The sequence below is a fragment of the Urocitellus parryii genome, chromosome 8 (assembly GCF_045843805.1).
Source record: "Urocitellus parryii isolate mUroPar1 chromosome 8, mUroPar1.hap1, whole genome shotgun sequence".
NCBI lineage: Eukaryota > Metazoa > Chordata > Mammalia > Rodentia > Sciuridae > Urocitellus > Urocitellus parryii.
Genome location: NC_135538.1, coordinates 107,737,499 through 107,752,664, shown reverse-complemented (window position 1 = coordinate 107,752,664; position 15,166 = coordinate 107,737,499). Strand labels below are relative to the sequence as shown.

The 15,166-nt window shown below is 42.6% G+C and overlaps 1 pseudogene; it reads left to right on the top strand.

Annotated features, from left to right (window-relative positions):
- The first annotated feature begins 21 nt into the window (after positions 1 to 21).
- On the top strand, positions 22 to 11,013 carry LOC113179129 (cytosolic 5'-nucleotidase 3A-like; annotated as a pseudogene).
- Positions 11,014 to 15,166: the final 4,153 nt, after the last annotated feature.

Below are 15,166 nucleotides of genomic sequence, written 5' to 3'. Positions count from 1 at the left end.
AAGCGAGGCCACGGCGCGGGAATGGCTGGGGCTGGTGGGGATCGCGGTCGGGACCGAAGGGTTTGCGGGGATAGGGACAGCACAGAGAGGCGTCCTCGAGCACGGAGGGAACGCGGGGGCCAGAAGGAGGGACTGTTCCTGGTTCCCGGCAGCGAGCAGTCCCTTACCCGCACCTACGACACCCACCCTCTAGGACTAGCTCCCACGTTCCCTTCCTATCTCAGCGCGCTCGGCTTGGCGACTGCTCAGGGCCTGGAATCCCCACAGCGCCTAGCCCTGCGCGCCCCCGTCCTCACCTCCGGCTGGGAGGCGGCGTGTCCCGGGCAGCAGAGCGAGGCCGGATCCGACGGGCTCCGCTGAGGGGCTGGGCAGGGACGCGAGGCCGCCCCTAGCTGGCCGCGGGGCCGGGCGCCGAGGCCGCTGCCATGCCAGCCGAGCGCTCGGGAATCTGGGGCTAGAGGCGACCCCGAGCGGCGGCGGCGGCGGCGGCGGCGGCGGCGGCTCCTCGCGCGCGTTCGGCCCCCTGCCAGGGGCGGCGTGTGCCGGCGGAGCCCGCCTCTCCCAGCTCCTGGCCGCTGCCGGCCCGCCCCCCGCCCTCCCGCGTCCAGCGCCCACCCCCGGCCACGCACGGCCACACCTCACTCGCGCGCCAGCACCATTCCGTGACCCCCGAGACCCCGCCCTCCGCGCCCACCTAACCTCCCCGAACCTTCCTTCAAGCAACGAAAATAAGGAAATCTTGGGAGTCTAAATGGGCACACACTGTGAGTTGCCGGCCAATGGTGCGTGTCCCTGCTATTATCCCATCTCCCATCCCCGCTTCCTGACTCGTGCCCCTCACCCCACGCCCCACCTCCGCTCTCACCAGTCGGCTGCCCATCACGCTTTCATATATATCCCGTGCACAATCGGGGCGCACTTGCACCCCGCCCTCCTACTGTCGCCAGCCTGCTCCGCCCTCTTTTCCACCCCGCTTGTAGAATCTTCCTCGCAGGCTTCTTCCGTCAGCTCCTTTCCTCCTCGCCCCCCCCCCCTGCCCTCTTTCTCTCCTCATTATCATCTACAGCCTTCCAGGATTAACACGTGCCTATCTAAATATCAGCCCGGTCCACCCCTCCTTTTCCTCATCAGTCTCAATCTTCCACCCCATTCCTTCCCGTAACCACCTCTAGGAAGCCTCCCTGAACTGGGAATGCCCCGATTTTGTCAGTGTTACCTCTACACACACACACACTTCTAGCCTCTGGACCCCATCACAACTGTTCTTGTCCTCAGGTTAATATTGCCTCAACCAGGAGTTCACTTTAGAGTTTTCTAGGGAGAGGTTGGGGAGAACTGCCCTTCCAGGCTTTTTACCTGTCCCTACTATAGGCTTAGACACCTGAACAAGGCGAGGACCTGAAACATAGTTTCTTGTTTGCCCAGGGCAAGAGTGCAGGAGATCAGGAAGGCTAAGGCCCATTCCTTCTGATAGAAATTTTGCCATTTTAAAATTCAAAACATTGGAGAGTCTCTAGCCTTACAGAACAGCTTTCCATAAACGCCCGGACAAGGGCAGAGCACCTGTGTTCATTTTTACTGAACAGTCTTCACTGGATGTAACATTCACGCTCTCCCCAGCTCTCTAGCAAGTTTACTGTCCACTTTGATCCCCTCTTACATGAAGAACTTTATGAGTTTGAGTAATGACATGGCTCTATCATTTATTTTGTTCTAAGATATTGTTCAGCAAAAAATTACAAACTATAATGTCAAAATTTACTATAGGCAAAATAGATTATGGTATTTCAACACTATGTGATGGTTAAAAGTCACCTTTTTGAAGTCTAAAGATGGTCAAAAAGCTAAGAAAATGTTAAGTAGAGTGGGGGGAACAAAAAAACAAAGCGGAACCTGTGGCAATAGTGTTCTCTGGATGGTAGAATTATAAGGGTTTTTTTTTTCTTATTCTTTTTAATATTTTCACTTTTTCCAAAATGAACTTGTATAACTCTTTTTTCCCTTTGTGGTGCTGGAGATTGAGTGCAGAGCCTCAGGCATACTAGGCAAGTGCTTTACCTGAGCTACATCCCCAGCTCCATTTTTTTTTTTTTTTTTTTTTTGGTACTGGGAATTGAACCCAAGAGTGCTTTACCACTGAGCTACATCCCTAGTCCTTTTTACTTATTATTTTGATAGAGTCTTGCTCAGTTGTTTAAGGTCTCACTAAATTGCTGAGGCTGGTCTAGAATTTCCATTCCTCCTGCCTCAGCCTCCCAAATTGATGGAATTACAAGTATATACCACCATGCCCCCCATCCAGCTTTTTTTAATTAACTAATTAATTTTTTTAGTTTTCGGCGGACACAACATCTTTGTTTGTATGTGGTGCTGAGAATCTAACCTGGGCCGCACGCATGCCAGGTAAGCACGCTACTGCTTGAGCCACATCCCCAGCCCACCCATCAGCTTTTTAAAAAATAAAGGAAAAATCACTCATAATTCTACTAGCTTGATAAAACTACTCTATTATTGGTTTGGCCCCTTTTCCTATCCAGATATGTAAACACAGGTATAACCATATCACATCTACAATGTTATATCCTGATTTTTAAATTCCATGCAATATATTGATAGTCCTTGAAAGCATGATTTTCAATGACTGTGGGATATTCCATTGAAGATATATACTATAATTTATTCAACCTAATCCTGATTATTGGCCACATAGATTGTGTTTATATCATTAATTCATTCAACCAATATATATTGAACATCTAGCTATGTGCTATTTCCAGGTGCCAGATATCATCTTAAGCACTATAAATACTGCTTCTAGATAAACAGGTGTGCCTCAAATTTTCATGCATATAGTTATGTCACTGTTTTAGAATCTGAACTGACAAGTGATTGAGTCAAAGAAGTTGTGAAAAATGAATAATTCCTTTTCATTGATTAAATGTATTAAAATTCACTGATAAAAATTACAAAGACATTTGAAGCTTTTAATATTGATGGCATCAGATGATACCACTTACTTCCCCCTCATGCTTTGAAGATTTTAGCACCTGTCTTATTGTCATTCTGCTCACTCCCACTTATGTCAGATTCTTTTTTTTTTTTTTTTTGTATTGGAGAATTGAACCCATGAACACTTTACCTCTGAACCACACCCCCAATCCTATTTCATTTTCTTTATTTTGAGACAGGATCTTGCTAGGTCGCTGAGGCTGGCCTCCAACTTGCAATTCTTCTGCCTCCACCTTCCAAGTCTCTGAGATTACAGGCAAGTACCACCATGCCTGGCTTCTTGGTGATTCTTTTTTTTTTTTTTTTTTTTTTTTAAGAGAGAGAGAGAGAGAGAGAGAGAGGGAGGGAGGAGAGATGGAGAGAATTTTAATATTTATTTTTTAGTTCTCAGCGGACCCAACATCTTTGTTTGTACGTGGTGCTGAGGATCGAACCCAGGCCTGGCATGCGTGCGGCCCAGGTTCGATCCTTGGTATGTGGATACAAACAAAGATGTTGTGTCCGCCGATAACTAAAAAATAAATATTAAAATTCTAAAAAAAAAAGAATATTTAAAATTATATTGTATGGGAGCTGGGGACGTACTCAGTAGTAGAGTGCTTGCCTAGCATGTGTGAGGCACTGGGTTCAATCCCCAACACTACCTTTTAAAAACATTATACTGTATGACTGTATTGGATTAATATTATCTAGTGTGAATTTATTGCTTGTTTATTTTATTTTATTAATTTTGTTCTTATTTTTTTTTTTTTCAGTACCAGGAATTGAACCAGGGCCACTCTACCTCTTAGCTATTTATTTTCTCTTGAGGCAGGGTCTTGCTAAATTGCTGAGACTAACCTTGAAATTGTGATTCTCCTGGTCAGCCTCCTGAGTCACTGGGCTTACAGGCATGTGTCACTACACCCAACCATTTTTTAAAAATTTTATTTTATTTAGTTGTAGATGGACACAATACCTTCATTCCCTTTGTTTTTATTTTTATGTGGTGCCCAGGATCGAACCCAGTACCACACACATGCTAGGCAAGCGCTCTACCACTGAGCCACAACCCTGGCCCCCAGCCATATTCACTTATTTTAAAATCAGAAGATCTGGTCACAGGAGCACATGCCTGTAAGCCTAGCAATTTAGGAGGCTGAGGCAGGATTACAAGTTCTAGGCCAGTCTTAGCAATTTAGCGAGACCCTGTCTCAAGAAAAAATAAATATGGGGCTGGGGTTGTGGCTCAGTGGTAGACTGCTTGCCTAGCATGTGTGAGGCACTGGGTTCAATTCTCAGCACTACATATAAACACATAAATGAATAAAGGTCCATCAGTAACTAATAAATTAAAAAATAAATAAATAAATAAAAAGGGCTGTGGATATATTAAGTGTTAGAGCACCCCAGGTTCAATCCCCAGCATCATGAATAAATAACAAATAAAAATAGAATAGGGGCTGGGGTGGTGTCTCAGTGGTAGAGTGCTTGCCTAGCATATGTGAGACACTGGGTTCAATTCTCAGCACTGCATATAAATAAAAAAATAAAAAATAAAAGTCCATTGACAACTAAGATATATTTTTTAAAAAATAGAATAAAGTAATGAAAATGAAAGCATTTTGTAGGCCCCTACAATTATTATGGGCCTTAGGCACTGTGCCTCATCCACTGATCAAACCTCCTTTCCACCGTCCCCTAACCCCATCACCTCCACCCTTCTTTCCTTACCCAGTCTGGATTCCATGGTCTGTCATAACCAGTTCCTTACATATACACTCAACTTTCTGGCCCTTCTCTCCTTTCATTGTATTCAGCTGGCAGAATCTCACCCACCAATGTGATTTCTCCAGCCTGTATCCAAACAGCTGATCGCAGCTAGAAAAAACAAAAACAAAAACATGCCTTCAAGTTGGCTGGTCTCACTTAAATCCATGATGCTCTCCTGCCACTTGTGTTGACCACCAATACTCCTGCATTTCCTCAGTTCTGTTCCCACCCAGCCAGACAACTATTTTATTCCCCTCTCTTCCAACCTTCACCCACCTTCTTTTTTTTGCCCACTCTGCTGATGGTCTTGTTTCCAAATCCATGGAGAAAATAGAAGCAGTTTGAAGAGAATTTCCATAGGCTTCCACCACCTACATGCATCTGCCTCCATATATTCTGTCATCCCTCTGTTACTATAGATGAATGCCAGTGTTCTTACTTGGAGGAGACACTGTACCTTTTTCTGCTTTCACCCACTCTATGATCTCATTCAGCTTACTGGCTTGAAATACAAACTATAAGCTAAAGACACCCAAGTTTATATTTCCAGCCAAACCCTCTCTCTGAAACCCAGACTCATGGATTGTATTGGGGCTATCTACTCACATCCACATGGATTCATCAATAGGTAACTCAAATTTAGCACATCCAAAGCAAACTCCTGATTGCCATCTCTAAACAGTCTCCCTTTGTCAATTTTACCCATTTCAGTCAAATTCTATACTTCTAGTTATTTAGATCTGAATCCTGGAATCATTGTTGGACTCTCCTCTTTCTTTTTTTTTTTTTTTTTTTTTTTTTAAAGAGAGAGTGAGAGAGGAGAGAGAGAGAGAGAGAGAGAGATAGAATTTTTTTTAATATTCATTTCTTAGTTCTCGGCGGACACAACATCTTTGTTGGTATGTGGTGCTGAGGATCGAACCTGGGCCGCACGCATGCCAGGCGAGCGCGCTACCGCTTGAGCCACATCCCCAGCCCCTCTCCTCTTTCTTTACAACCCACATCCTGCAAATCTTTTTGGTTCTGTCTTCATATGCATTTGACCAGAATTGACCACTTTTTTTCTTTTTTTTTTTTTGAGAATTTTTAATATTTTATTTTTTTTAGTTCTCGGTGGACACAACATCTTTGTTTGTATGTGGTGCTGAGGATCGAACCGGGCCGCACGCATTCCTGGCGAGTGCGCTACCGCTTGAGCCACATCCCCAGCCCTTGACCACTTTTTTTCAGTTTAATCTCTAAGTTCCACATACCATTATCTTTAGACCAGACTACTGCAACAGCTTTCTAGTTGGTCTTCTAATTATCATGCAGCAGCCAGGGTTGATTCAATGAATGAAGCCAGATAAATGTGATATGGTATCCTAAATTGGGTCATCAAACAGAAAAAGATCATTAGTGAAAAAACTGCAAAGTCTGAATAAAGTCTGGAGTTAAGTTTATCCTAAGGTACCATGTCTTCTTAGTTTTGACAAATGTACCATGGTAATGTATAATGTTAGCACTAAGAGGAATTGGGTGAAGGATATATGGGAACGCTCTTTACTATCTTTGTAACTTTTCTATGAATATAAACTTACTAAAAAATAAAAATTTTGATGAAAAATGGCCTGTGGGGCATGGTATAAGGGTTTACGGAGCCAGTTCTCCCAAAATTCTAACCTGGAAACATCGCCTCTCGTTTTTCCAGTGGTGGTGCTGGCCCAGTACATGTTCACCTTGAAGGGAGAAGATGTGCCATAAACCCAAGAAATGACTAATCAAGAATCTGCTGTAAGGAAGATTGCAAGTTTGAGGCCAGTCTCAGCAAATCTTTGGATGTATATGTCAAAATGATGCCAAAATTCAAGAAAAGTTCATTTTGTATTAAGAACCCTACAAGAGACCAGGCATGGTGGCGCATAACTATAATCCCAGTGGTTTGGGAAGCTAAGGCAGAAGGATTGAGAGTTCAAAGACAGCTTCAGCAAAAGCGCGGTGCTAAGCAACTCAGTGAGAGTCTGTCTCCAAATAAAATATAAAATATGGCTGGGGATGTGGCTCAGTGGCCAAGTGCCCCTGAGTTCAATCCTTGGTATCAAAAAAAGAAAAAGAAAAAAAAAGAACCCTATAAGAGTAGAAGAATTATTTATGGTCTTAACAAAGAAGGAGCGGCAAACTTTGGATTGTAACAGTCTTTGATATGATATGAAGTAAATTTTCCTACAAAGGGTAAAGATGCCGAAAATGTCAAAATTTCATTGATAACAGTAAACTGATTACAGATGAATGCCGAAAAAAATCAGTCCAGGGACTGTAAATTAGTACGACCATAATGGAAATCAGTATTGAGATTCCTCAAAAGACTAGACATGGATCATACCATATGATCCAGCTATATCACTCCTTGATATTTATCCTAAAGAATTGAAATCATCATACCATAGTGATACATGCATACTCACGTTTATAGCAGCAGAATTCATATAGCCAAACTGTGGAACCAACCTAGGTAACCATCAAGAGATGAATGGATAAAGGAAATGTGGCATAGATACACAATGGAGTTTTATTCAGCCATAAAGAAAAATAAAATTATGTAATTTGCAGGAAAATGGATGGAGCTTGAGACTATTATGTTAAGCAAAATAAGCCAAACTCAGAAGGTCAAGGGTCCTAAGTTTTCTCTCATATGTGGAAGATAGAGAGAAAAAAGGGGAAAAAAAGGTGGGGGTGGAGATCTCATGAAAATCAAAGGGAGATCAGTAGAGAAAAGGGACTAGGGGGTAAAAGGTGGGAGAGGAGGATGAGGGGAAGTATAGGGGAGCAATATTGGCTAAACTATATTGTTATAATTGTGTGCATATATGAATGTGTAACAACAAATCCCACCATTATACAACTAGAATGCAACTATAAAAAATGTGGGAAAGAAAAAAGTGAGTACAATTGAAGCAACAATATTGTGCTATTGAAGTTGATCCTGTTCTTACTGTAGAAGAGACATACTCTTATATGATAAAATGACAGGGCTTGCTTGCTGAACGTGCTATACCAAAAGTTAAACTTACAAGAAATTGTGACAGAATCTGACATTATGGTTGAGGAAGGATATGAGAATTTCTTTGATAATCTCCAACAGCACAGTATCCCTGTATTCATATTTTCAGTTGTCTCAGTGATATAATAGAAGAAGTTATCCCTCAAGCTGGGGGTTATCATACAAAAGTCAAAGTAGTATCCAACTTCATGGATTTGATGAAAAGGGGATCCTTAAAGGATTTAAAGGAAAATTAATTTGTGTATTTAACAAACATGATGTTTTTTTTTTTTTTTTTTTTTTAGTTGTTGATAGACCTTTATTTTATTTATTTATATGCGGTACTAAGAATCAAATCCAGTGCCTCACACATGCCAGGCAAGTGCGCTACTGCTGAGCCACAACCCCAGCTCTCTCTATTCATTCTTAATTGATGCTTTATAAGTTTACATAAAGATGGAATTCACCGATTCATCATGGTATATTTATACATGCATGTAGTGTAGTTTTGTCAAATTTATTTCACATTTCCTCCCCTTTCCTGTCCCTTCTCCCTCCCTGTCAAATTTCCTGTCTGATTTTATCCTGGATACTGTACTATCTCACTCTCCCCTAGTCAAACTGGCCTCTGTATTGATCCTTAAACACATAATCATGATCTTTGTTTTTAAATAAATAAATATATATGTATATATATATTTAGTTGTCATTGCACACAATACCCTTATTTTATTCATTTATTCTTATGTGGTGCTGAGGATCGAACCCAGGGTCTCAAACGTGCGAGGCAAGTGCTCTGCCGCTGAGCCACAACCCAAGCCCCTGATCAGGATCTTTACACTATCTTTTCCCTCTACCTGGAATGCTCAATCCCAGGTATTTTCATACTTTCTTTTCCCTCATTTCAATCATCTTTCTGTTCAAATTTCATTTTAATAAAGAGGCCCTCACTGATCACCCCATATAGTAGCCCCACTCCCCACTAGTATGTTCCTTACCCTATTTTATTTTTCTCCATAACACTTTTCACCACCTGACATATATATTAGTATATTTATATTTTAACTGGCTTCTGACATATATATTGATATATTTATGTTTTAACTGGCTTCTCCTATTAGATTATCAGCTTCATGAGGGCAAAGACTTGGTTTTGTTAATTGCTATAACCTAGCTGTTTTGACCATATTGTACACTTGTCTTGGTTTCTCATCCTTATTGAGAGTTGGATCATTTTATGAGCAGGATGAGAGATTAAGGATATCAGTGAGTTCACTGCTTTCTTAAAATCTAGAAAGGGGAAAAACAAGGGGCTGTGGCTGTGGCTCAGTGGTAGAGTGCTTGCCTACCTGCGTGAGGCACTGGGTTCAATCCTCAGCACCACATAAAAATAAAATAAAGATATTGTGACCACCTATAACTAAAAAATAAATATTGAGAAAAAAAAGGGGAAAAAACTTTTTTTTTTTTTTTTTTTTTACTGGGGTCATACTCTTCCACGTTATCCTCTCCAAACCCCTGCAAGACAGGCAATTATTATTCCAGCTTTATACGTAAGGAAGGAGAAGATGGATACAAGAGCTTAGGTGACTTTCCCAAAGTCACAGAGCTAGTGATGATGAAGCTGGTGTTCAGTGTTGCTTCAGCACATTGAACTGCCTCTACATGCAAGACAAATTCAGAACTGCCCTGCTGATCCCTGCCTCAATCCCTGACCCAAAGAAATCTGACAGATGATAAAATGATTGTTGTCTTAAGTCATAAAGTTTTGTTATGTACAGCAATAGATGTTTGGACCAAAAGGAGTGGTAGAGTGTCAGAGGCATCCTGTGGAGCAAGTTTCCTTCTTTCTGGGCCTAAGTTTCCCTTGAGAACAAAGTTCACTCAAGGGTCTCTGTTTCCAGCCCTGATGTTTGACACTTATCTGTAATGTTGACAATCCCTCTCTGTCCATTTTCACTGCCTCCTTAATATCCAGTTATTATCCTACCTAGAGAGAAAACGAATGCCCTTGGACACTAAGGGATGTCTGAGGAAAAGGAGGGGAGCAACTCTGGCTTCAAGCTGTCTGACAGCACCATCTCTCTTTTTTATGGGGGGTGGGGGGAAAGTAGGGATGAAACCCAAAGGCACTTTACCACTGTGGCTACACATCCCCAGTCCTTTTTATTTTTTACTTTGAAACAGGGTCTCACTAAGTTTCTGAGTCTATCTCTAAGTTGCTGAGGCTGGCTTAGAATTAGTGATCCTCCTTGCCTCAGCCCTGGGATTAAAGGAGTGTGTCTCCATGCCCAGCTGCCTGAGAGCTCTCGAAGTGGAAGTGTGGTGTCCTGAGTCAATAGAACAGGATTTGGAATCTGGCTGCATGACCTTGACAAAGTCTTAAGACCTTCTCAGGCCTGTTTGCCATTTGTTAAATGGGGAGATTAGTACCAGCCCTGTTCCCTTCCTCACAGGGGGGCTGTGAGGAGAGGATGAGTCTATGTGAAAGTGAGGTTCATGCATAGGAGGTAGGAGGGTGGGGCTGAGGTGAGGGGTTGCTGAGGCACAGGAGGATCCCTGGTAGAGTTGATTTCCTGCCCTGGAGTAAGACAGGGGGTTGGCAAGAAAAGCAAGGATAGGAGGTAGAGCTGGATTGTTCTGGGCTGTGCAGGGGCTTGTCTCTTAGCAACTGTCTCTGTTCCAGTATCTTTGGGAATCCATCCACTTTTTCATAAAAGGCCTCTCATTTAATGCAGGTTTCTGGCTCTGCAAGACCATCCCCTCCCCCACTTAAAAATCATCCAGGAAATAGGGCCTTGTCTTACTTCTCAGATTTCCAAGTACACCCCATCTCCTGTCTTTGGCAGCGGCCCCATTACCTCTGGGTAACAGAGACTGAAAACTTTAAGACCATCCTAGACTCCTCTACTCTCTCATTCCTTGATTTGTTGTGTCTTCCTTCTCCCATGGCCCTGGGTCTGTTCTATTCCACCACCTCAGCCCTATCTCTTACCTCCCAGCCCAACCTTTTCTTCAATGTACCCTCTGTGTGCCTTCAGGTTAAACATTTGGCCACACCATTGTTATCCCCTCACCCCACCTCCCCACCCCCGCCCCAGCCTGGAACCACTCCTATTACTCTTCTAGCTGTTTGATGTCAAGGCAAGAGTACTAGTAGCTGCTTCAAATCCTGGCTATAGCTGGGTGATCTTCAGGAGACCTCTCACTTCTCTGAGCTTCAAGGTCCTTGAGGGATATGCAGGGATATCCTACATACCAGGCATTGGTCTACATAGCACTTTGTGTGCATAAACTTATTTGACCCTCAAAACAGTTCTGTGAGGGTCTGTCTATGCTTGACTGCTATTTATGCTTAACTGCCTTTTACAGATGGGAAAACTAAGGCAGAGAACATTGGTCATTGGTGAAGAGTTGGGATATGAACCCAGGATGTCTGCATCAGAGGCCCTGTTTAATCCTTGTCCTATATTAGGGAAAGGAACTGGAACAGTGGTGGGAGAGCCCCTGGCTGATGCCTACCAACTCTTGGCTGGAATTTCTGCTTCACAGTATACAATTAGTGGCTGTTTGTTGGAGGACTTGGGAACAGATTGGACTGGCAGCCTGTTGACTTTAGGATATTCCTAAGCTTCCCTTAATGGTGGCCTCTTTTTGGGGAGAGTCTCCAGACATAGGAGGCTCATTTCTGGCTTTGATCCCAGACATGAACACTAACAATAATATTCTAGAACACCCCAACCTTCAGAATTCCCCATTTTTCTGAGCATTTCTGTTCTGAATACCTGTTAACCAACCCTTCCTCCAGTGCCCCCAGCCACATAGACTCATCTCTCTTGACCTCCTTACTCCTCATCTGGGAGGTAGGTTCTCAAGTTCCCCTCCTCCCTACTCAGTCTCCTTTTCACACACACAAAAAACTTTGTATATTACCAAATGAAGGTGCAGAGACAAAAGAAGAGGGAAAAAGGAGAGTCATTCATTTATTCATTGATTCATCCACAAATATTTCTCCTGGTTTCAGAGCCTAGCATGATAGTGAGTACTGTGGGCAAGAGCTGGGAGGGGACTCCAGCTTAGTGCTAGAGGCTCAGTAAGTATTATTTTAATGAGTGAATGAATTAATATAAATGGGGAAAAAAGTGCTAGGCCCTGACCTCAAACATTTTTCAATTTAATAGGACAGGCACACCCCACAAGCTCCAAGTCAACAGAGAGACCAGATGCACCTGTGGCCTCTCAACTTCTTGGAGACTCAGGGGCATGCAGACCTGGCTTTTGTCCTCACCAAGAAGGGACAATCATTTACCTGCTTGTGTCATACTGTTAGTGCTTCTCTAAGCCAGTTCTGGACAGCCTAAGTATGGGTCCCAGGGTAGGAGCTGAGCTAGCGCTGGGAGGTAGTCAGACATAGCCAGAGTCTACCCTTAATGGGGCTTTCTGCCAGCACAGGGGCCTTTGGGTCCTGAAACAAAAGTTCTGTCCTTGTAGTTGCTTCCTGTCCTCCACCCCCATCCTATCTTGCAGCAGGAGTTGGACCAGCTGCTCAAGAGTTGAAATCCAAACCCAGCCATTGTTCCTACCTTTTGACTCTGTGTGTGTGTATATATGTGTGTGTGTGTGTGTGTGTGTGTGTGTGTGTTTATGTTGGCAGGACCAACTGTGTGCCTCATGCTCTTGTGCCAAGTCTCAGGCCCTGGATACCATGCTTGAAGAACCTGGAAATACCTGCTCAAGGAAAGGACTAGGGTGGCTACTGATTGGGGAAGTTGAGGTGAGTTGAGAAATGGTAGATGAAAAGGCTGTGTCCACTAGTGAGTTGAGTGTGTAGTGACATAGCTTCCTTCTGAAATGTCAAAAGAGGCAACAGGTCCATTTGGACCTGTGAGCATGTGTAGACAGATATGCCAAGACCTAGAAAAATAAGAGATTCACCCATATCCAGAACCATTAATATAAAGCAAAACTTTATCAAATGTTCACGTTTGTGAAGCCCCTCCCACCTGGGACTACCCAAAGTTGATGAGAGGGAGCTGAGGCAGCAAAGGCACAGGTCTCTCTTGCTCCAGCCCTTCTAGTAGCTGCTAAAGGAGGTTTACTTGAAGCTTCTGGACCTGGGTCTCCTATTCTAACCTTTCATGTATATATAATTGCTTAGTCTATGGGACATTACATACTTTCAAGGCCAAGTCTAAGGCACTGACCTGGAATGGAGAGAAGGAAGCCCTTCTGATACAGCAGAGAGAGGAACCATAGAACTACCCACCTCTAAGGGCTTTTTTATTCTATCTCTAGAATTTTTTCCCAAACTATAATTCTGTACCCATTAAACACTAAATCTTCATTCACCTTCCTCCAGCCCCTGGCAACCAGCATTCTGTTTCTATGTCTGAATTTGACTGTTGTTCTAGGTACCTAAAATAAGTATGATTGCCAGGTGCAGTGGCACAAGTCTGTAATCCAGCTACTGCAGAGGCTGAGGCAGGAGGATCACAAGTTTGAGGCCAATCTTGACAATTTAGCAAGACCCTGCCTCAAAATAAAAAATAAAAAAGGACTAGGGGAATGTATCTCAGTGATGATATGGTGCCACTGGGTTTAATTCCTAGTACTACAAAAAAAAAGAGAAGACATTACATATAATAAAAGCTCATCTACCAGAGTGGCAGCTGTGAACATCTATTAATAGAAGAATGAGGAAATGTGTATACTTTAAATCTAGGAAAGTAGACTAAGTTATCACCTCTTGAAGTTTTGAAATCATCTTCATAACAACCATGAATACAGGTTCAGTAGCTCTAATCCTGGCTTCAAATGATTATGTCTCTTGCAACCAAAATATCTGAGTTTGTGGTCTTATTTTCTTTATTTTTCATTTTTAAAATTTTTTATTTTTAAACTTTAAAAAATCAGTTAATTTTTTAAAATTTTTTATTTATTTTTATTTTTTTAAAGAGAGAGAGAGAGAGAGAGAATATTTTAATATTTATTTTTCAGTTTTCGGTGGACACAACATCTTTGTTTGTATGTGGTGCTGAGGATTGAACCCAGGCCACAAGCATGCCAGGCGAGCACACTACCGCTTGAGCCACATCTCCATCCCTCAGTTAATTTTTTAAAAAAGTTCATTCTTATAATGACTGTCACATTTTGAGAGTACTTAATAGGAAGTTTCTGGGGAAAAGATGTAAAGATGTATATAATTGAGAATGTTTTTTTTTTGGCTTTTTTTTTTGTGGTGCTGGGGGTTGAAGTTAGGACCTTGTGCATACTAACTAAGCACGTCCTCTACTATGGAACTACACCTCCAGCTCCTGAGAACCTTAATTTTAAACTCTACAAGAACTCATGTGATTGGTTTATTTAGTGTAATTTTAATAATTTTCTTTTTGAGATAAGATCTTACTAAATTGATCAAGCTGATCTCAAACTTCTAGGCTAAAGTGATCCTTCTGCCTCAGTCTCCTGAGTAGCTAGGACTACAGGCATGAGCGAGCACACCCTGTTTAAGTTAATTTTTAAAAAGATATATGGGATAGGAAAACATGGATGGGATGGGGAATAAAGATGGGATAGTCTATCCTTGGGGGATCTGAGTTCCTCTGCTGAGGTTTTATTTGTATGTGTTGATGAGGGAAGATCCTTGAAAACAGCTCTACCAGGAGACAGACCTAGTTCCCATCCCTAGTCTAAGGGAAATGGGATACCTCTGTGCTCTGAAATGTTGATGAGCTGCAGAGGGGAGAGGGACAGGAGGAGCAGATGGAATTCCTGGGCAATTGTTCCGGCTGTCACTGGAGAGGACAGGCAGGAGGGAGCACTAGATAATTTATGGAGGAACAGATGCAAACACTACACCGGAACCATCTGGTCAAGAGAGGCCTGGGCTTGGGGTGGATATTGTTGTTAGTTCTGAGTAAACTCCTCTGCCACCAGCCCTCCCCCTTTCTTCTACCTGGCTTGGTTGCTGTCCTGAGGCATTCCCAGAAACTCTGCTCCCTGAGGACTGAGGTCCAGAATTCCACCTGGTTCACATCTTCTCATCTCACATTCTCTTTTGTTAAACTTGGGGCCTGTCTTTGTTACCATTCCTGCTAGGGCCAAATACTGCTTTACCCATTCCTGCTAGGGCCAAGTACTGCTTTAGAAGCCAGTTTACTTTTATCTATGCATTTCTTTATTTTATAGTATTTTCAACCCTTCCTCCCACCACTATGTACTAAAATCTTTCAATCACCCACTTCCAAGCCATTTATTCATTCAATAAATATTTATTGAGTACCTAATATGCCAGGCATTGTTTTGGATACTGGGGATATGGTAAGACAAAATTTCAGACCTCTGGAATTTGTATTGTATTGGAAAAGATGGTCCACAAAGAAATAT